The 22,870-nt window shown below is 36.5% G+C and overlaps 1 long non-coding RNA gene across 1 annotated transcript in view; it reads left to right on the top strand.

Annotated features, from left to right (window-relative positions):
- The window catches only part of LOC115901554, a 196,067-nt gene that overhangs the window by 151,056 nt on the left and 22,141 nt on the right, over positions 1-22,870 (top strand). Inside the window, exon 3 of the long non-coding RNA XR_004060565.1 lies at positions 9,594-9,674. This is a non-coding gene — a long non-coding RNA (uncharacterized LOC115901554). The remainder of the gene's footprint in view (positions 1-9,593; positions 9,675-22,870) is intronic.

Genomic DNA, 22,870 nt, shown 5'->3' on the forward strand with positions numbered 1-22,870 from the left:
AAAGTCACAAACTCTGGGTTATTCTTGGGTTTGTTTGAGAGCCTATGATGACCATCAAAACCAAAGAGAACGGAGTGCTGCTTGCCTTGGATTAGTTCCCACAATTTGAACATGCCAGTGTTGTCACAGGCGCTGTTGGTGCAATAGAGGGCTCCTGGCAGCCCAGGCACCCCAGCACCATGCAAATCAATGAACTGCTGTGCTGGGGAGAGCTGAGCTCTCATCACCCGCTAGTCCAGAGAGCAGGGTCAGGCATTTCAGGATACAAGGTCTTCTGTATTTTTTTCCCATCCCTGGAATGTTTCTTTCCACATTTGTATGAGGTGGAGGAAAAAATTAAGTCAAATGGCAGCATTACACCCTCCAAGATCCCAGAGTATCTTAAGATCATGCGCTGGAAATGTAAGAAGTGACTTCACACTGCCCATCTCTCCATTTAGTATCCAGTTAGTAGCTCATCCAACTTAGTAACTTATTGGAGCAAATCATCTATTAAAAAGAAGAAATAGGCGCTTTTTTTCTAGTTTGATATCCTTCAACTTGGGCTAGGTTGTGCAAACATGTACCAAGAACAGATTCAACAAAATTTTATTCTTTTAATGCTAAAGTAATTTCTCTTAGTCTTTCATTAATAGATAACAATTCTAATTATTCTATACTCAAGAGGAATTTAGTCCTTAGAGAAGCAAAAAGTCTCAGCACACTAAGCCTTGGTTTATGACTTTATACAGAGGGGAATACTCGCACTGGCAGCAGTTTTCCAGTGTAGCTCTGGTAGATGAGAGCAGAGGAAGCATTCAATAGCCTCTGCACCGAAGGGATATGTGGAAAACCCTTTGCAGCTCATCTTCCATTCTGAACTCTTCTCTCCAGGTCCCACCAAACCACAATCCTTCCTTTTTCAAAGTTCTATTGTTATATGATGGGTGGATCTGGTAAAGGGAATACATTCTCTACTTAGAATAGAAAACAATTTTCATTGCTTATGTCTGAAGGCCTTTTTATTTATAGGGGAGGGACAACTAATTTAATTGATTAATTGTGAAAATCTTCAGCCTTATTTTAACTTTTTTTCAATCTTTTAAGACATTCTCGTTCCTTTTTTTTTTTTTTGTCTCAAGCATGGAGACAACAAAAAAGGAGTGCTTTTATTTTTTGGAAAACCTAGAGCAAAACTAAATGAGAGCTGCTGGTTTTGACTTGGAAAACCATTATTCTTAGTTCAAAATCTTCTCAAATTAGTATTGAAAAGTGATATTAAAAAAAAAAGTTACTATGTTTTTATACTTTAGGACATTAGACAGGTTGGTTTTTAAAACATATTAAGAGGTTGAGATGAATCCTAAAGGGAAATCTATTAAGTTGTTAGTAGAGCTTATATACTTTTTCTGACATTATTTACCTTTTTCTCCTCCTGGCCTGAGGCTTCTGGAAGGGCTGAAGGCAGCTGATTTCAGGTAATTTCTGTGTGCATAAAGGGAAGTCTTAATTACCAGATTAAACTGCTCAAAGCACTACAATAATCTTCAACACTGAAGAAGCTGAAATATTATTTACAGATTAAGACTTCTAGATTTTTGTCATGTCATGAAAGTTTTGAGATTTTTGGCTCAAAAATTATAGCAGTCATCTTGCTACTACACAAAATAGTTGTAGTAGCATTAACTACATTTCTCTTTTATTTGAACAACCTTGTCTTATAGAACAGCACTGAACAACAGCTGCATGGAAGGTAGGAACACATTTCTCTCCCATATGGTTCACTTCAATAGGTAAGCATCAAAGTTAAATGCTATTGTAAACTGAAAAAGGTTTTTTTTTCCTGAAATGAAATAAAATATTTTTAAATGTCATTTAAAACTGCAGTTGAAATTATGAATAATTTAGGTATTGGAAAATATGTGCTTATTGGTCTCATCTTTTTCTGACTAGATCTAGATCTAATAGTGAACACTTAGATCGTTTCCCACTTGAAGCCATGACTACAATTCCTCTCCTAATATTTACAAAAAAAGTTTGCTTTCAAACTTCACACATAGCAAATGTAGGAAAGTCATATCTAGTAGAAAATAATTAAGATGCATTTGAAACATACAATTTTTGTGTCCAGCAGTTGTGGTTCAGTCCTCAAGCTTTGTCACACATTAAGTTTCATTATTTAAGATTCTGGAGAGGTTTAGCTTTCTTTTATATGTTTAAGAAAACGCATCCTGTACTATTTCCTGTCAGTCTGCACCACAAGGGGCTAAATTAATTTTATAAGCCTGAGATGGATATTTGTAAGCACTTTTGCTTTCTGACAGTGAGCCTGGCATAGTTTGAGGTAGAAACCTACTAATACCTTTTTTTGTGTGTGAGATTTTGTAAGGGTTTATAGACATCATAGTCTCCACTAAATTCACAAAAAGTCACACATCCACTAAGTCTTGAGGCTAAGCTATAACCCATGTGGGATAGAACAGAATTCTTATCGTAGATCACATGAACTCAGGTAGAACTAAAAACATTCAAGGGCACCTGCATTTGTTTATATCCCATTAATATTTTATAGATATGTTTCATCCATAGAAACAGGCCTGACTATCACTGTCTCAGGTAGAAAATCTAAAATTTCCTAATTCTAAGATACTGTAATTTAGAAGAGGACAAACATGAAGAAGTATTAGTGATTTATAAAACTACATCCTTGGGGATATTAAAATCTTGACTGTATAAAATCCTGAGCAACCTGATCTGTGCTGATTCTCTGTTGAATTAGGGGTTGAACCAGATATTCCAGAAGTTCCTTCCCGAATAAAAGTATTTTGATATGCTGTACATTGGAGAAACTACTTACAGGTGGTAAAATCTAAAATAATTGCAGCAAATCGTATTCATTTGTGACAGAAGTTGATTTTGCTGTCTGGGGCTTTTCCATCCATCACTGCATCACCTGCATGAATCCAAAACAATTTCTGTGTGGTTTTAAAGCCTGAGGGAGACATTTGGGGTCACCTAATCTGATCAGTTCCCTCCACCTACTTGTTTCTGGTGCGCCAATCTTCCCCAGCATTATCAAGGTCTATTCAAACTTGTGTTGATGTCTTTCTAGCATCTGGTTGGAGCTGAATAGAATACTTTTAGAACTGAATGTCAAAACCTCATCCTACCTGAAATATCACTGGCTGCCTCATATGTATCTCCCATCATCCTGCCTCTGTATCAGTAAGTTTGATATTGAGTTTCTGTAGACTGTAGCTCTTATGTGATCACCCACAAGGAAGGGTTTCTTGTTTGGCCAGAATGATTGGAAAGGTGGTTGCATGAGATGTAAAAGTGAGAGGCATCTGGTGACAGGAGTCTGTTTAACATAACAGGACAACTTGCATGGAAGCAAAGGGTCTGCTGGGTCAACACAAGACCTGTCTTGCTCAGGGGACTTTTCTTTCTTCTACAGTTCAGATATAATCTTTAAAATTTAGACTTAATTTTATTTTCCTGTTCTGTCAATATTGTTTCAGAACTCAGTGTACTCTGTGTTTCCCTTAAGAACAGCTATTTGCAAGCCTAAGCTCAGCTAAATTATATATATATATATATATATATAATTTGCAAACTTATACTCATCATAATTAAAGTTTTGGTTGGGAAGATATTACATCTTTGATTTGGCTTAAATATTGTCTTCTGTTTTTAATTTAAAATATTTAAAACTGTTTCAAATTGGCATTCACCATACCTCAAAAATCAGCTTGCAAACTAAGGCTGTCCAGAGTTTAGAGTTTAGGAAAACATTCGTAGATGATCGGAAGGCAAGGATAAAAAGAAAAAAACCTCACTCACCTCTAATGTTTTCAGCAGCTCCTCCTGCCAGAAAACCTAGCATGGGAGAAATAACAGCTAGGCTAAATTGGGAAGGCTAGAATGCTGTCCTGTTGTGGGTGGGCTCTTCATACTTTTGAAGTGATAGTGTTTTTATTTAAAACCTGAGTTGGATTTCTAGGCATGTATGGTACATGCCAATTTAAAATTATTGAAGTTCTTCATAGTGTTAAGAGTGCTTCAGTTTGAAAGAGTGAGGCTTTCCTGCAAATGCCAAGTAAATTGCTCTGCAAGTCCAGAATCTTTGATCACCTCTGAATTGAATTGCTTACGAAAGATGTTGCTGTGTTCTAATAATTTTACAGCTCTGTCTGATTCATATGCCTAGAACCCCAATCATTTCCAAATTGAAGAGCTCTCATTATTTTGAAGTCCTATGTGCAGTATAAAATGATTTAAGATTATTCTGCAGCTTTTCATTTTTATTTTGTAAAAATGAAACTTTTTTTTTTTAAAGACCAGCTTTTTCCTCTGTGAACTGGGAGACATTATGAGCTAATTCAAACATTTCATGTTTAAAATGGAAATTGAACCAAATTCTCTCCAAATAACAGTGATGATGGCTGGGAGAAAAAGAAGGAAAAAAAAAAATCCCTGCCTGAAAAGCCGAGAAAATACAAAGTAAGAGGCTGTCAGTGATCCTTACTGGGAAAAGTGTGAAGAACAAGAAACATATTGTCACTGTTCAGATGCGGTCAAGGTGAAGTGGGGAGACTGAATGAAAGTTACAACAATGTGACAAAAGAGAGACACAGATCCATTTAGTCTTGGAAGGAAGAGAGCAAGAGGCACAGAAGGCTAGTTCGCATGTTGCTTCTAAGCTGATTTTTGCTGTCATTTTATCATACAATTTCAGAGGGAAATGATGTATGCCCTTTTGTATCTCCTGACTTTGTCTTTTAAGAATAACACTTCATCTGTTTCCCACTGGAGACCTTGTTCCTTTTTAGCACGTGGCAGTCATATATTGTTTATAAGTCACATAGCTTTCTAAAGAAAATCTCATCACTATTTCTTGGTAGCAGTAGAGATTTTTCATTTGTTTGTTTATTTTTTCTTTTCCCCAAGCATATGCAGTGGATGGTCTTTGTTCCCAGTGACTCATTATTGAAGAACAAACAAGGGCAAAAAAGAGGTGTTGTGCGGGAGGAAGTGCACCAAGCTGCAGGGGATCCCTATGCCTGCACCCTACCTTGCTTTGCACACAAAAATCACCCTGCTTACTTCCCACCTGGAAACCCTCGCCTGCTCCTTCTGGTCCTGCTACGGGAGCTAGAATGGGAGCTCTCCAAAAGAAAGGGGAGAAAATAAATCTAAAAAGCATTCCGATCTAGATGGAGTAGAGTTGTGCTAGCATATGAAAAGAACAAGGGATTAGGGAACCTACCTGCCATTGCAGATACTTCAGCAGTAAGGCAGAAATTGGTGTGGAGGCAGGATGAAAAACTGGCTGATCAGAGCAGAGAGTTTTTAAGAGTTTCAGAATTGTGTTGCTAAGGAGGTAGCCTATAAACATCTGCAAAATCTGGAGATATTCAAAACAGATGTTGAAACAGAAAAACAGACATAGTCCATCACAGCATTGGCACTTCCAATCATTTGAGAGAAAAAAGTTGTAATCTTTGTGTGTCATACCTTCTACTGAAAAAAAAAATCCACATTTTTTATTGTTGTCCTTGTTAAGAACTCTGAGGCACCTCAGGAGATGACAACAGCTGCTGTGGGTTTGGGTCCCAATTTACAACCCTCTGCTCCTGAGGTGTTTAGTGGGGCTTGTCAGCCTTTTCTGCTGCACCTCTTTTCCATACAGAACATGTTTATGTCTGCGTGGTGAAGAGGTGAAGAGCTTATGTGACCTCGGAAGGCACAGCGGATTTACAGTGGGAGGGACAGGAAGATGAGCTCCCTTCAGACACCTGTGCTTCTGGAGGTGTAGCTTCCAGCAGAGGGAAAGTGTAATTTCATAGCATTCTGAAGCCAAAATCATTAGTTAATCCCTATTTTACCTGTGTGGAAACCAAGTCTAGGAAATAAACAAGTCTGTGGTTATTTAGGACATTGTGTTCTCCAGTGTTTCCAGTGAATCATTAATCTTAAATATATTTATAAATAAAACAAAGCTAAAAATGTGATTTGGAAATCTGTTAAAAATAATCAGGCTCAAAAACTCCTCCTGGACTTTTTGTGGCAGGTACCTGAACCTATAGGGAGAGAGATTTGTTTCTTTGCTGCTATACCAGGAAACATTTAGTGAAAATGGTATTTCCCTTGTTCCTCTCTATTTAAGGGTCCCAAATTTTTATTTTTTGCAGTTTTCTTTCTCTATCCACACTCCTCATATATCTAGCTTTTTAAATTCCCTTTTTCTTAGCTTTTCCCTGAACTCATTTATTTTCCCTTTTCCATTCCCAGTATTTTTACTGGTTTTCCATTTCTTTTGAACCCTTTCCATCTTTCCTGCAGAGACTCCCTACTGAAATGCTTTCACAAATCCCTGTTATCCTTCTTGCAGCGGCTTACTTCTGGCTGGAATCTAGAGCTGTTACAGAGGTTTCTGAATACACAAGAAAAGTTGACAGGGTTTATCTACCTGTGGTTCAAATATAGGGTCATTGCATTTCAGCTTTCTGATTACTTGAGATTTTTGAGAGATTTTGGTGAAGCAATGCTCAAACTACAGGATATATAAATAGTATTATTGTAATTTTCATATTTGCATAATCAGTAGTCTCACTCAGCAATTAGTATTTCACTAATAATACCCAAACAAACATAATTTCCCAAATTATAGCAAACTCAATCAAAAATTATGTTTTATTGTCTGTAGTAGTCTGTTGGAGGTTATCAAATACTTAAGAGAATAAACATTATTTTTGTTAATTTGAGGATTAGTACTCCTACCAAGTTTCAATTTACATGGGTACAAAAAAAAAGTAAGTAAAAAATAATTCAGGTTTGCTTTTTTTTTTTCCTAAGGGTATTTCCTACTCTTATACAGCTTGGAGCTACATAACACCAAAAGTTTAATTAATATTTTTGGTTGATTTTTAAGGTAATATTTATTTATTTCCTTCTAGCATTTTCTGGATTTTGAGATATACTGTTCCAAAAGGTGAGTTAATAGATAAATTGGTTCATTAGAGGCATGAGTGCATTAGGATCAATACAAACTGGAGCATTTGGTCCTTCAGCTCCCAGGAATCTGTGAAAGACAAGTGCACCAGACCTTGTTGTTTTGGGCTGGTTCCTCCAATCTACAGTCCTTCAGCTCCAAAAGCAAACGAGACACTAAACACCATTAATCACAGTTGTGTTGAGTACTCGGAGACTGAAATGTGCTGTTTCCAGATACTAGACACCACTACAAACCCCATTATATGTGTTACATGTTAACCAGAGAGAAATTCTTAATCCTGGTTTGCTGTCTATAGCTGTCACAGATACACTTTAAAGAAGTCTTCCTCCAGTGTCTATAAATCAAAAACTACCTTTTAACTGTGCCATATTTTAAGGGAATGTAAACATGTTAAAGTAAAGGTTTGTGTATTGTTGGTAATGCACATGACTGCTTGCTGTGTTATGTACAGGATGATCCATGTGCCACCCATGCTGAAGCTGGTTATTAAACATGCTGGCTCAGTTTACTGGTACCTCTAATACACTTCTGTAACGAGGCACTACTTGTAACATCAAAGCAGGGGAGACATTAGCTCTTTTTCCCCTATAGCCTCTGACCTGAAAGCTTTGCTTTTTATCTCTGTATAAAAGGAAAATATTCTTTTCAAAGAAGCCTGGCTAGAATGTGGATATTTTCTCCATTGTAGAATAAGAGCCTGTGAAAGTAATCTACAATTTTTCATCTTTTTTTTCAGAGTATTGTTTCTTTTTGGGCATCATGCTTCTTTTAGAGTTAAAACTCTTGCTTTCAAGTAATAGTGACTGGGAAGTGCTTTCAATGTCCTGAGGTACTTCTGTTTTCTGTAACCCTGTCAGTCTGAAAAAAAGTGATGGAACATTTCTGTTTTTGAAAGAGCGATATATTGTGTAAGAGAAAGAAAATAAAGTTTGAACAATAGTTCATACTCCAAATGATGCGTAAGATACAAATCCAATTAATTGCACACAGGGTTTGTAAGGGAGCCAACATTTGGCAAATCAAAACTATTTTATCTTGCAGATGTTTTCACTTATTTTTTAAAAACTAAAAAAAAATCATATAGCAAGTGATTTTCTCAAGTGTATTTGAACTTTAGAATGGATTGGATCATCTTATCTTCTGACCTTTATGTATCAGGGTTTTCAACATTTTAGAATTCTTGACCTTTTGGCTTTAGATTCTTAACTTGAGCTGTGTTAGAGAGGGTTGGACTTCAGAAACAGCTAAGTATACAATGCCAAACATTTCTTCTGGTGTATGACCTGCACAATTACTTTTGAGTATCTGATCCCTAGTTCAGAGGCAGTCACAAGGAAAGGAGTGCTGACTTAAATAAACATAGGTGCAGTAAGAAGAAAAAGGAAGACTGAGCATAAATGAACATATAATTTCACAAATTGTTGGTATTTTGCTGCTTATAAAGATATTTCAATCCTAAATTTTAAATTATCTTCTAAATAATTTCCTAAACTCATGAGCACTGATTGTATTACAGGTACTGTAGAGTGCCGTACTAGCGTGATCTAGACTCCAAGATTTCAAATATAATCTGAAACTTCTTTTCTACCTGTATTTATTGCAATCACTTTTTTAGAATCCAAAGGGGAAACAGAAGAATCATCTCAGTTCTTTTCCACAATTCCTGGCTTCTGAGATGGCATTAAGCATTATTCAGTCTATGACACTTAACTCACAGTGGTGTTAAGTCAGTGATTAATTCAATGAAAACTCATTGATTTTTGGATGCTTTAGGTGGGTCTTCTTATAAGTATGCATGGTTCCTTGAGGTGGGTGTTTTAAAATTTAGCCTGGGCTTCATTGCTTTTCCACGTACTTCCTAAAAATTGCTTAGCCAGAGGAAGGGTGGTGCAGTCCAATTCTGTTGTAATGGCATAATTAAAAAGAAAATAAAACTTCTCAATTTTCTCTGTAAGACTTCATATGAATAAATAAATTTCAGTCTTTCTTCTGTTGGAAAAATAATGGATCACTTGTATGGGTTCTTAATAAAGGTACATAATTTCATTATACTCATAGAAGTGTAGACTAGCATATACTTTTAAGCATAAATACTTTTATTTACAAAATAAGACAGAAAAACATTCGTGTAAGCTTTTAAAAGTGTTTTGTTACTTTTTGGTTTTAATATATTGTTTTTCTTCTTTGGTGTTTTATTGTAGCAGAGAAAAGGTTTTTTTTGCGGAGTTAATTTTCTTAACAGGAAGTACATGTGTGTTCTTAATTATACATATTTTATCATGTGCTAGACATAGCAGGAATTATGTGCCTAAAAAATTTCGAGGAATTTTGTAAGCAGAAATGTAGGAAGGAGAAGAAGAGAGCAGAGTTTATGGATTGTTTGGTTTTGGTTTGAGTTTTTTTCCCCAGATTGTAATAATTAATAATTTAGAAAAATAAAAATGTTTTCAAAATGTAAATATAAGTAAATTATGTATTAAACTTGTATAGATAGTTAGAATCTTCTGAAACCATCTGCCACAAACGAATATCTTAGCTTGCATTCAACTGATATGCCAACTTATGGTTACTTACGTTTTACTCCTGTTTGCTACAGGTGAAGTGGGTGAATATCAGACAGCTCATTAGAGAGACATGCATGCTGCATTCCCAAAGTAGGATGACAGAACAAGTCATGGTATGTATTGTAATTTCAGTTCTACAATACATCTTCAAGCTGTCTGAGCTAAAATGCTTACTAAGCACTGCATTGGGGCTGTCAGATTTCTTCATGGGGTGGTAATTAAATTGAGGCAGCTCTACCATTTATTTTGTGGAACTAAGCCAGAATTATCTGTATCCTAAAAATATGCTGCTGTAGACTGCTGGTTTTATCAGTTTTTTGCATATAAATTCTCTTTTGTGGAAAGCATCCTATTTCTCTCTGGTTTTTCTCACCTCCATAGGCTGTGGGGGAGGAGAGCTGTTTTGTCACTGGACTAGTTTAAGTCTGAGGGAAACTGGTCATGATGCCATCAGAGATGGTATCTTGCTTAAAACTGCAGACATTTGGGCTTGATTCAATTTGTGACTAATAGGGATAAAGGATTGATGGTCGTGGGGGCCAAGGGTGGCATTAAAATTTCGTGCCTGATTTACAGGGTTCTTAGCCCTGCTATAATTTAGAATGCCAGGGGCCTAGTTGGCCATGGCTGGCCACTGCCACAAAAATAAAGCTGAATGCATGTGAGGATGCAATGTGATAAATGAATAGGAAGTTTCTTCTGGTCATTTCTGGAGACCAGCTTCGTTATTAAAAAACACATGGAAGCTGCTGTGCTGAGTCAGACCAAGGGTTCTGGTAGCTCAGTGGTGTGTCTGTGCCAACATTCTGGCATTCCCTTCTGAAAATCAGAGCTATTCCAAAGTGGCCCTGGCTTAGAAATAAAGCTCAGGATGTAGTGTCTTCTCAATATTGTCACTCATGTTCTTCCTGAGAGAAGGAGGTGAGAGTTGCCGATAACTTTAATGATATAGCCGCACAATGGACTCATAGAGGAGCATGATTATGTTCTTGTCTTCTTATCTGCTTGCTTTCTTGTGAATCTGACCTTTCTAAAATTTGTAAGTTACCTAAAAACTATGGTGAGATAAGTAGCACAATTTTAGTATATGCAACTCATATCGCAGCAAATTCAATTCCAAAGATATTTTTTAAGATTGAAAAGGGTGAGGCTGATGTGTAAAGGAGGCTCTCATAGGATAAATTTCCTATGATGTACAAATGAGTTTATTTTATAATTCAACATCCTTTAGAAAATTGTTTGGATTGAGTTCTGTTGATTTAGTCAGACAATGAGAACAAAAACTGGGGAGGTAATAGCATACAAATGCAAAACAGTTTTCAAGTGTACAGAGTGGAAGAACTGTTAATGGATTATCTGGAAAGAAATGAAATCTCCTGCAAAAGCTATAGTTTTTTTTGCCTTTTTTTTAGTGAAATGGTGGTGAATATGAATGCATGATCAGAAATGCTGAAACCCACTGTTTACTTGAAAAAATGTGTCAAAATGGTTGTCCTTTTCCTGAAATAAAAAACTGAAATAAGTATATGGAAGTACTTAAATCAGTGTCCAATAAATAGCTACATTAAACAGAAAAGTATTACATAGGAAAGAAGTTGGAAAGGGTAGGCTTTATGCATGGGCTCCCAACTGCTCGGAGTCTACCTATAGTCAGAAGAAAGAGAAAGGTATGGATTCCTATGGGGGAATTCAGAATAGGAATCTGAACTAACTTGGCTCTCGCTTTGAAGCACAATTTGTCATCAAAGGATATTGTGTCAGGAGACAGTGCAACTCTTTCATTAAGAACATTTCTTATACCATTCTCTGATTATTAAAAAGCTTTTTGTTATTGAAAGCTGTGATTTGCCATTTTAAAAAAAGATATGTATGAATCTGGCTCAAATATCTTGTACATCACAAATATTACTTTTTAAAGATATAATTTCCTTATTAATTCATACTTTTCCCATGATTATTGAACTTTGAAACACATTATCTCCTGCATATTTGTATTTTCTTTCACCTTTGGTAAACCATGCTGTATACATGTCCAAATGCTTTGATTTTACTGCTGTTTTTTCTGGCTCCCTTGTCATCTTTTCTTCATTCTGTTTGATCTATTATACTTAATGGACAACAGTTTTCACTTAGAATAATCTTTATGGTTTTTTGAATTTTAAATAGCATATTGTGATGGTATTAGGGATGTTACACTAAGTCCCTCATCCTGCAAAGGCTGATTCATGTTTCTCACTTTACTCAATCTGAACAGTCCCACTGGAGTTCAAGAGCTACACACGAGAGCATAAAGCTCCTAATTGCCTTTAGCAGACTCATTTCCAGTATCACAAAGCCCCATTTTAGGGACTGTTGCTTAGATCTGAAAATGCACATTTCACTGGAAACGATTGTAAAAACATGTCCTCAGCTGGAACCTGGAGAACAGAATTTTAATCTGGATTAAATTAAGCCTATATCTTGAGGGATACATCTTGACCAGCAGCATTTTATGACTATCTGACAATCTTTTATATTCTTGAAACATAGAAATAACTTTATTTTTGTACAAATGTTTTCAGAGTTGCAGTTCATAGCACAAATCAAAAGACAGTAAAAGTAGAGAGCATTTGATTTTGTCCCCCCCACTCTTCTACTCAGAGGAAAGTAGCTAGAATAACAGGCAGTAATTAGCTTTCAGCCAAATTGGGTATGAAATTTTCGTCTGTAGATTCATGGCGCCTATGTCAGCCTGAAGATTAAAGGCTTCTTAACTACATAGTGGCACAACAGCTGAGCAAGCTGTGAAGGAGCCAGTGGGGTTTGTTGTATAATAACTGGTCTGTTGATCACTGGAAGAGTCTGGATTTCTGTGTCCAATCCAGACAAACAGAAGTCTACCTTCTTGTCTCTGTCTGTTTCAGTAGATCACCATGTACCACCAGGGATTTCAATGTAGCTGACTCAATTTCTGCAGTGCTGGAAACATAATATTCATTGACATGGTAGATGCACAGACCCCAGTAAAGTTAATGTTTAGCTATCCCTGGTTTTGGCAGCATGCTTCAGTTTACTAATTAATTTGGTTGCTGTTTGTGTTTTTTTCTTACCACTGTGGATATAATTAATGAATATCAGGTGTTCTGCAGTCGGGAAGACAGCTGTGAAAATGTACTCTGAAGTCATATTGAGATTATCCTTCAAGTTTTGTTATTAGCACAAATATAGCAAAAATATTATTAGCAAAAATATTCTAATGCATTTTTAAATAGGGAGCTTATAAGCAGTGAACTGTGTTCTCTTCCATTGATGGTATCCTAAACTGCGCCAAGCAAAAGTAAATAAATGTCAGATAATTTTGCTTTCTTGACTTGGGACGGCCAAAACTTTCTTCAGCCGTACCAGGCTGCCATCTTGGCTTTCCATCATGGAACATCCAGGATGCCAATCTTCAATTACCCTTTCTCACTGTTGCCTTGTCTTACTTGTTTCTTCTGGCAAACCTATCATTTGCATCTGATTTGAAAGAATTAATTTCTGTTTCTAACCAGCCTGTGAGTTTCACTAGTTGTTTTTTTCTTTGCTTGGAAATAAAATTCAATCAATTCCATATAACATGTAAACAAATTAGATGATGTAGACATAACTGAAGACTGATCATCTGGAGACCTCAACATGCTCTCAGATTGGATAAAGAAGGGTTCCCAGCAAGTTTGCTTTCTCAGTTAGTATGAAAGAGTATTTTTTGATGTATGGGTTTGATTTTTTTTCTGTATTTTTTAAAGACATCGTCTCTAGGATACTGAGGGAAGAAGAGGAGAACAAGCAGAATTATAGCTTGTGTCCTTTTTTTTGTGCCTAGAATGTTGGAAAGAAACAAAGATGGGTGGATTCAGTGGGTACAATGGTTACAATCTCCTTGAAAATGTCATCTTCCCACATTAATTTTCAAAATATTGATGACTTTGGATAATGTTTCAAAGAACCAGATTTAACAAATAATGTCAATGCAAGTGATGGTGATAGGAGCTCAGTGGTTAACCAGGCTTGAAAAAAAATGTTTTGATTAATTAGGGACATACTATGATAGGTCTCATGGCAGGAAATCCTTTATGTAACAAATTTGACTTCAGTAGAACAGAAGTCCGTACTTTAGTATGTTTTAAACCAAAGAGGTAGCAAGGAATATTCTGTGGTACTCCCAAGATTTAATGTATTCTCTGAATCTCTGCTGATGTTAGGTTGTGTGATCCATTTAGTGTCCCCATGCCCCTTATGCTATTTGCCCAGTAAGGCTGATGCAGAAAGGGGATTAGAAATACTCTAGGCACCACTGCATTTTAAAATTCCTTTAAATGAAATCAGAGGGTGTTTTTTCCTAATAGTTACTTTCCAGGCAGAAATTAATTAGTCTAATAGCACCACTCTTCTCCAAAATGGAATTGTACTGGACTAGTTTGATGTCTTCTTATAATTGCACACTGTATGGTTCTTTGACTCTTATCTCTCCCTCAGTCTGTGAATTTGAAACCATCAGGAAGATGTCACATTGGTATGAGTATTCTTCAGTGATAAGAACAGTAATTGTTGTAGAGAGACTTCTTAATCTTGGGTCACTCAAATCCCTTTTAAAGACAGCAGGTGCTCTCCAGAACAAGCATTAACAAGAAGAGATTATGAGGTAACCTGTTGTTCTTTATATCTCAGCATCTCTTGACAAAGCTTACCATCAGGCACTGTGTTCAGAAGCCAGTCAGTACAGGAAAAAAAATCAAACATGACTCAGGAAGGAACTAACGTTTTCAGTACTAAAGAGTGGATTCATTTTAAAGGGTGAATACTGAGAACTGTTACAGGGAAATTTATATTTAGATAAGATAATTATATGAGTAAATTAAGAAAGAAGAAATAAGTTGGCAGGGGCCAAAAGAATAGAACTGCAGATAACCATGGTATAATGCAACCAGAAAAAATTCTGCTTCCTCAGAAATCAAAATCTGAAACTGCATCTCACCAGATTTGCATTGTGTTGAAATTCTTTGTACAGTGTACCCCTTGTCTTCTTCCCAGCTGTGGCAAACGTGGTGAAAGCAAGTCAGTCATTCATATTGTCAGACTCTGGCACTGCTAACAGTATGACTTCATACAGATATGCTGCTGCTGTGGGCTGCTTAGCATAGACAGGGTGAATTCTTGCAGCTGAGCATGCTCAGGGTCTAACAGCTCTTCCAAGTATGATCACAGTGGAGCAGAACTGCCTGTTATTTTCAGCTGTCAAAATTTATGAACTTCTGGATCCAAATGCCAACTAAATTTTGTTTGAATAAGATTTTGTTTTCTAATTCCGTCCATTTCCATCAAGATTATGACACAAAATTAGCTGTGTAAAGCAGGTCTATGGCAATTTTTGGGAGGTCAGGAATTAAGCATAGGATAAATCATTACATTCAGATGATAAAACCACTTTCAAAACCAGTTCAAGGAAACTTTTTTTAAAAGGTATTTAGATCCAAAGGCATAGTTAGCACTTTCTAAGAACACACATCTCAGGGAGTGTTAAGGACTTAACCCTTCTTCAGTCTACTTTGAAAAAAAAAATCAGCTAGGCACCTATCTCAGCCTCTAAGTTCCTCAGATACTTTTTAAAAAATCTGGCCTTTGATAACTCAAATCCCCTTGACTTTCTGTAAGGCTTTTCATCCTGAATTCTAGATCCTCATAGGTTTTGAGTACCTAACTCTCTTAAATTAAAATGTGATTTAAAGGCCCAGGTATTTTTGAAAAGCTGAACCTTGGTCCTCAAGTCACTTCTGAAAAAGGATGTTAGACTGCTAATTCCCGCAGGTGCTTGAGGAATATTTTCCTGTCACCTCTGAGAAAATATTCTAGAAGAATTTACTTTGTTAATCACTTGCTTTGTCCCCAACTTTGTATAAAAACTTTGTGTAATATTTATTATGGAGATTTTTTTCCCCAAAAGAATGATAAAACTCTTTTATAAAATGAAAAATTATGACAAAAGTATATATTTATGCTTTCAGGAGGCAAATGTGTTTTTTAATGGAATTTAAATAAATGGAATTTTTATGATGAAAAAAGCAACAGTAAAAGTAGTGATTATGTTTTTCATAGTTCATTTGCTTCCCTTGCCCTGAAGATCTTGTACAGAAGTAAAATGAGATCCCTGTTGAAGCCTACAATGTCATTGACTCTGAAGAAGGACTCAGAGACCCATTGGTGTTTAATGACCCTTACAAGCCTCCATGAAAGAAACTGGTATGATCCACTAAAGGAGACATATGGTTCTTTGGAATTATAAAGAAACACTGTTTTCTTCATGGGTAAACATTGTAGTCATGCATTTCTAAACACTGCCTGGTTTTAGATGACTGCTTTTAAAATGGCCGTCCAAATTTGGTGAGGAATTGCATTCATTTTTCATTAGTACTTGACCAACAGCAGTGGTATTTTTGCAATACTGCAATCATGCAATTTTAATGCTCTTATTATTCTGCACCATCATATCAGACCGAACAAAACACAACAGATAAGAGAGCTGAACTACACAATAAAGGGCAACTGGACTGCTTTATAGGGCGTGGGCACATCGTATAATACAGTCATGTGGTGATATCCCAGAGTTATAGGGAAGGGTTGGAATATTAGTATATTCATTTCTTAATGAAATTAAAGTATATTCCTTACTGCAGTTAGACATAGGGGGGTGGCAACTAAAGGAGATGGAGGAAGGGAAGGGAAGGGAAGGGAAGGGAAGGGAAGGGAAGGGAAGGGAAGGGAAGGGAAGGGAAGGGAAGGGAAGGGAAGGGAAGGGAAGGGAAGGGAAGGGAAGGGAAGGGAAGGGAAGGGAAGGGAAGGGCAAGAAGAAGAAAGGAGAGATCAGGGTGAAACCCAATATTTAAAAGCAAAAAAAAAAAAAAATCTGATTTCACAATGAAGTAAATAGCAGTGGAGATTCAGCTAGGACAATACAGTAAACAAAAAGGAAATATTTTACCACCGTCATACCACAGAATCAACAGGGTCAGAACCTGTTGCATGAGTAGAGTCTGTTTGCAGGCCACAATAAAGTGCTGGATATATCTAAAAACTCTCAGTAGACACCCCAGTGTAGACAAATTTTGATCAGTAATGTTGTACTTCATGCTTCTCTTTCTCTGATGTGTCCTCAGAATGAAAACATCTCTAGGACAGATACACCACTGATATCTTTCACTGGTTCTAGAGATGCTGTACCTGTGGTAAAATGAGTGCAATTATCTTAGGTTCAATTTCTCTAAAGGGTGTGCTCAGTTTCTAAACTTGAACCATCCAGAGGAGAAAATATATTAAGCTTTTGGATTTTTTTCTTCATTAGTCTTTTTAGTGACTATCTTTTCACAGCTGCTTGTAAAAACAATATGATTTGTTCTGCTAGCTTATAATTTTTTCCTCCTTTAGTATATTTCTCAATGCTCCTAACAAGAGATGGAATTGAATCTGGCTTTTTTCCTTTTTTTTTTGATTTTGTGAAATGTGACAATTTATGTAAACTAAGATTCCTCTTGAAAATCAATTCAGCAGTTTTAAGTAATGTACTTGTCATATGGGAATATTAATATGAAAGAAAAATGACATGGATATATAAGAAATTGAGCTAACTGCCTGTTTAAAGATATCAAAAACACAGTGATGAATACTCTGAAATATTTGTTGCAAGATCCTAACACTTCACAGTCATCATGGATGGAAATGTTCAAAATTATTTTTATCTAATGTTATCCCAGTGATTAAGAAAAACTGTAACGTATGTATACTTCTACATTGCATGTACCATGTGCCATAGCCTTTGTATTGCTGGGTAGAATCCTCTAACAAAAGTTCATGGTTCAGCTCAGATTTTGAAATACTGTAGTGGGAGGAATAGAAAAGGTGAATTTGCTTCTCACACTAGGACTGCAGGAGGGAGAAAAATGGCAAGTAGGAATAGTCAGAAATTCAGACCTTCCTATGATGAGGCTGATGAAATGCAAGGCAGGGACAGGGCCCTGTAAAGGAGCCTAGTCATTCTTCTTGGCAAGGCAAGAGTAAAGCAAGAGAAACTGTGATTCTCTGAGTCCCAATAAGACCTTTTTGACCTATTCTGCTAATGCAAAGGACTATAGGATGGATATGCATTAACTTTTGAGATACTTTGCACTATTAGAGAGTTTAAACTTGACATTTCCAGTCAGCATTCATTCTCTAGGCTGCTCCCTGGTAGTACAATAGCCTTCTCTTGAACTGTCAAAGAGTTGTGTTTCAACAGCCCATCAGGATAGTAACCAAACTTGAGTGTTGTTTGTCCAAAGTATTCAGGAGGAATCAATTGACCCCCTTGGTTCTTTTCTGAATTGTTATCCTTTAAATGTTAGTGTTGATAACCACAAAAACCACGCTGTTTTAACAGGATCATACCAGTTTCAGTATCCTGCCTGGTGAAGGCTGGGGGAAAGTGCAGAAGCTTTTAAGGGACACTACTGCAATTTCCCTTTAAGAAATTTAGTATTCATTTGTTTTACTTTTTGTTGCATTAGTTATGAGGTGACTGAGGTGACTAAATGAATATGAAAAAAGCTGTACATAAAATAAAATCAATTAAGAGTTATCCAAAGAATGTAAATATATTTGATGCTGCATTCTAGTTTGGAAGAAACTCAAATTTGAATAAGAGGTCTATTTTTCAATGAGTATGCCCTGCACAGACATAAAAAATGCCAGTAAAACAGATGGCATAATGATTTTGGTAGCTTGACAGACTTACCCCACCGCTTCATTTCTCTCTGTGTTGACTTTGTCCCTTACATTCCAAAGATGGATAAATGTATTAACATGTAGTTTACCATACAGGTCAGGGGATCTTTCTCATTTGACCTTGAAAACAAATGTTCTGTCTGCTCTGCATGGATAATTCATAAGATTTAGTGGCTCATCTCTGTATGTTTGGCATTTAGAAATGTTGCTTCCCCAAATGTCTCGTTGTCTTCTGCACCAGTTAGGTAGTGCACTGCAACTGAAAGCTGGTTACACATTTATGGGGCCAGACTTGTGTCACATGGTGATTTCTGGTTCTTTAGCATGAAGGCACAGAATGCTGCTAGCACCATGAAAGTGTTCAATTTTCCTGAGTAGCAGGGCATACTGTTTGTCTGTCCTTTGGACTCGATCAGTTGAAGAAAAATGTTTGGTGCAATTTAGACAAAAAGAAAACAGGTAATGGATGAGCAATAATCACTGTTAGAAGTTTGTGTTAGCTGAATACCAGACAGTGATATCTAGTAAGAAAAAGTACTTCAGTATAGATAAGATAGAAGAAAAGTAAATTGAGAGACTGAAAAATACAAGAATAAGGTCAGTTTTCTAGGTGAGACAACTAGAAAATGAGACACCTCTGGTGAATGCTGTACAGTTCCAGGGGGGTATAGTTTTGAAGATATTTCTGCTTAACTTCGTACCATCATGAGGGCAGAATTCATGCTGGCTAAAGGGTTAATAGAACAAAACACTGATCCTGCTTCAGAGAGCATGCAGTTAAGAGTAAGGTAATCAAAGATTTGAATACTATCAGGATACACCCCCCCACATCAGGAGGCAGTGAGAGTATTGATCTGCTGGGTAAGCAGCAATCGCATCTCATCTGTCGCTTAGTCATTATTGAGTCTCTAGTCATCAAAGTAAAATAAAGATTTAATATGGGACTATGTCTGGGCATATATTCACAAAAACTAAGCAAGTTGTTCAGCTCCACTTTGCAGAACTATAGTTTCTGTCTAGACAGAGAATATTTGTTAAGATACATGGATGGGAGCACTCATGATACTTTTTTCTTGAACCAAATAAAATATAAGTACATTTTAAGGACAACTCATATTCTTGAAGCATACATAGAAAAAAGCCCCCTCCAATTGGCACAAGATATCACTTCCATAAAATTAGGCTGTTGCCATAACCTTCTGTTACTATTTCTTTTTCTTCTATCCCTTGTGCAAGTCCTTGTGCTACTACATGGTGAACCTCAAAAACTGACCCAAACTAAAAATAATATGGCAAGACAAAAGCAGAGGATTTCAGCTCCATAAGTTCTACAATCAGTCCCTTGTGTCCCTATGAACAGGGTTGTACCAACAGAGGGAAAGAGGTAAGAGATTCAAAAATTAGAGTTATCACCTCTTAGAGGCAGTGCTCACTTTTTCTAGCTGAAGGTGTGCCTGGGAATTGTGCTAGTAGAAAAACTGTCCCCAGAAATAAGAAAAAAAATGATAACAGTGTGTTGCACCCTATGAAGGATGGTATTGATCTTGAGCTTATTGAATATTTGCCGTTTCTATAAAATCCTTGGCACACTAGCACCAGTAGTTGATTAGATATTTTTAAGAGAGCCTAAAGAATTTAATGCTTTTTGTTATATTGTGTCGGTTCCTATTAAAATATATACTGAATACTGTGCATAATTATGTTCATAAGAGAACAGTAGTGGGATAGCAGCTGAGATTTAATTGATTTTATGGAGAGATAACAATTTTTAGTTGACAGCAAAGTTAAGAAAGATGTTCTTGACTGGAAAAATCTAAGACCAGGAATGCAGTTTTGTCCTTGTGCTGGTGGCAAAGAAAAACATACTGTTCTACAAAGATGTGGGAAATACTCTGTTCCACCCAGGCTCACAGGCCTAAAAGAGCAACAACCCCAGTGTCCATGGGCAGCGTGAACAAACTGTCTGTGCTCCTTGCATTTGCTCCTACTGCTGAAGGGGAACCTTTATCTGGGCCTTTTCTCTCTTTCTGGTCCCTGTGCTGAAGCAGCTTCAGAGGGCGCCTGCCCTCTGAATTCTGTGTACCCCAAAATTCAGGCATAGCTTTAGAGTTCTTTGTGCCTTGGAGATAAATGGCCCTGTTATGCTCAGTCACCAAAGACGTGCCCAGTGAGAGGAAAAGAGTTTATCACCTCTGAGACCTCCTGCCTTTGCTGGTGAACCAAAGCCAAGCAGCCCCTGCACCTGAGTCCACAGGGCAGGTATGCTGGCACCCTGGTGCACCGCCAGCATGCAGATACCAGCATCCAACACAGGCACCACAACCACAGCCAGACCAAAGGGGCTGAACTGGCCTTCTAAGCTGAATTTGAGAGTACATTTTATTCCATCTCTATGAGCTTGGAGAATAGTGCATTCAAATTCTTCAGTTGCATGGCAGCGTTAAGGTTTGTCCACTGCTCCCCACCATGCCCTTTCCAAAGTGTGAATCCAAACCAAGGGTGTAGTAGTTTTGGCAATTTCTCCCACTCTTCTCTTTCTCTTCCTACTCCCCTCCCAGATGACACAGAGTGACTATAGGGGGCAATACAACCTCACCATACACATACAGCCTCTGTACATCGGTAATATGCCACATTAATAGGAGGAAACATTTAAGAATCAGTTTTTACTTCTTGCTTTTGAATAATTTGTGTCATGATAGAGGTAAACTATATTGTTACCTGGCCTTCACAAAAGGGAAGGTTTTAACTTCAGATAAGCTTTTACTGTTTTGATGTTTTTTGTTTGTAAGTGAAAGTTAATAAATAGTGATTTTATTTCATATTACTAATTCAAATTAAAATCTAAAATAAAATGAGCCATAAAAACCAAAGATTACTAAGGTAATCTTGAAATTCATTTGACATTGATCTAAGCAGAACTGTTCCAAGTCTGTATGTATCTCATATTCATGTAATTCAATCTATATGCCTGTCAATATTTCTGCTGCAGTTTAATTTCTTCAGATCAGCTTCTTTCTCACTTAATGCAGATTTCCAGAAGTTGGTCCAGTTTACAGGGCTTAAATGATACTCTTATATTTTCTGGTATTTTTGTGTAAAATATGTTTACATATTAAAATTTCTGAATGAAAATCTAATTGTCATAACAAAAAATTACATATATTAATTTGGTCCCATTTTTCCTACATTGATTGATGTGCAGTTCACAGTAAGCAGGCAAAGAATGGTAGCAAAGATAATTTGCAGCTCTTCTTCTTCAATGGTGTAAAATTGTGTACCTTAGCTTTTCTCACTCAACCCTCCTGCTTTCTGTAAAGGAATAGTTAGAAGATGCAGAGCTGAACTTCTGTTAACATGATTAGAAAAGCTGTTGTTACAGACTATTTTCTATTATTTTAATTTTGTGTCATTATAATTTTTGACAGTTACTGTTTACCAGAGTTTCCCTGAAGCAAAAATGATTTAATGTTCAACACACACATTAAAATGTGTTCTATTTTCATATGTTAAAGCTGATAGAATTATAATTTAAGCAGAAATCTGTGCTTAACAGTGCAGCACATAGAATCTCTGAACACAGATGAAACTGAAACTTCTATCTGAAAGGAAAACAAAGGGAGCAGTAATGTGTCTTAATAATTACAGTTAGAGCGATGTGATATTTTTGTAATGAAATTCAAACCCAGGTGAAGATAATGTGCTTTGGGTTTTGTTGTAGAAGCGAGGCACAGTTTGAAACCTGGGCTTTCATACTCAGTGACTTTATATTGGCTTTATATTGGCTCATAACCAAACTCATAATTTTCACTAAAAGTTCCTTTTCAATTTTCTCATCCATTCAAACTCAGATCTGACTGCTAGGGACAGTAAGTCTCAAATTCTAGAGGAAAATCCACTGACTTCACTGAATGCTGAAAATTCTTAGTTTCTAATCCTCTAATGTGAGCACTTCAGGTTTACTCAATAGCTTACTGACCTTTACTTAGCCATGTACACATTTCAGTGGGAATTTTCAATACTTTTTCACTAAAAATCGTGTTCAACAATATTTCCTGATCATTAAGACCTGTGTACCTAAAGCATAGACCGAGAACATCTCTTACAAGACCAGAATACAAATCTATACCTTTTCACAACCTCTTTCTTTCTGTCATTTGAAAGATTCATATGAAATCCAGTTTTAATAACTCCTAGTATTGGATATTGCTGGTGAGTCTGACCAGTTATTATGTATGATGGTGTTAGGATTTGATACTTTCTTTCCACTCTTTGTCCAAGAAGAATGCTCAAAGCTAAGCTAGAAAATAATCCATTGAGATTTATGGTCCATGTCTATCCACAAAAATAAAAACCCTAAATCCCCCAAAACTGCAAAACTGGTGTTATGATTTTGAAGGAAGAAGTGAATAGTTGCTCATCTGAGTACTTGTAGGTGTAAAATAATTAAAACTAACAAAAATATCAAACTAAAACTATATTTACATACTCACCCTGGAAAAAGAGTTCAATAGTTATACAGAATATATTAGAGCTAAAT

Source organism: Camarhynchus parvulus, chromosome 3 (assembly GCF_901933205.1).
Source record: "Camarhynchus parvulus chromosome 3, STF_HiC, whole genome shotgun sequence".
Taxonomy (NCBI): Eukaryota; Metazoa; Chordata; class Aves; order Passeriformes; family Thraupidae; genus Camarhynchus; species Camarhynchus parvulus.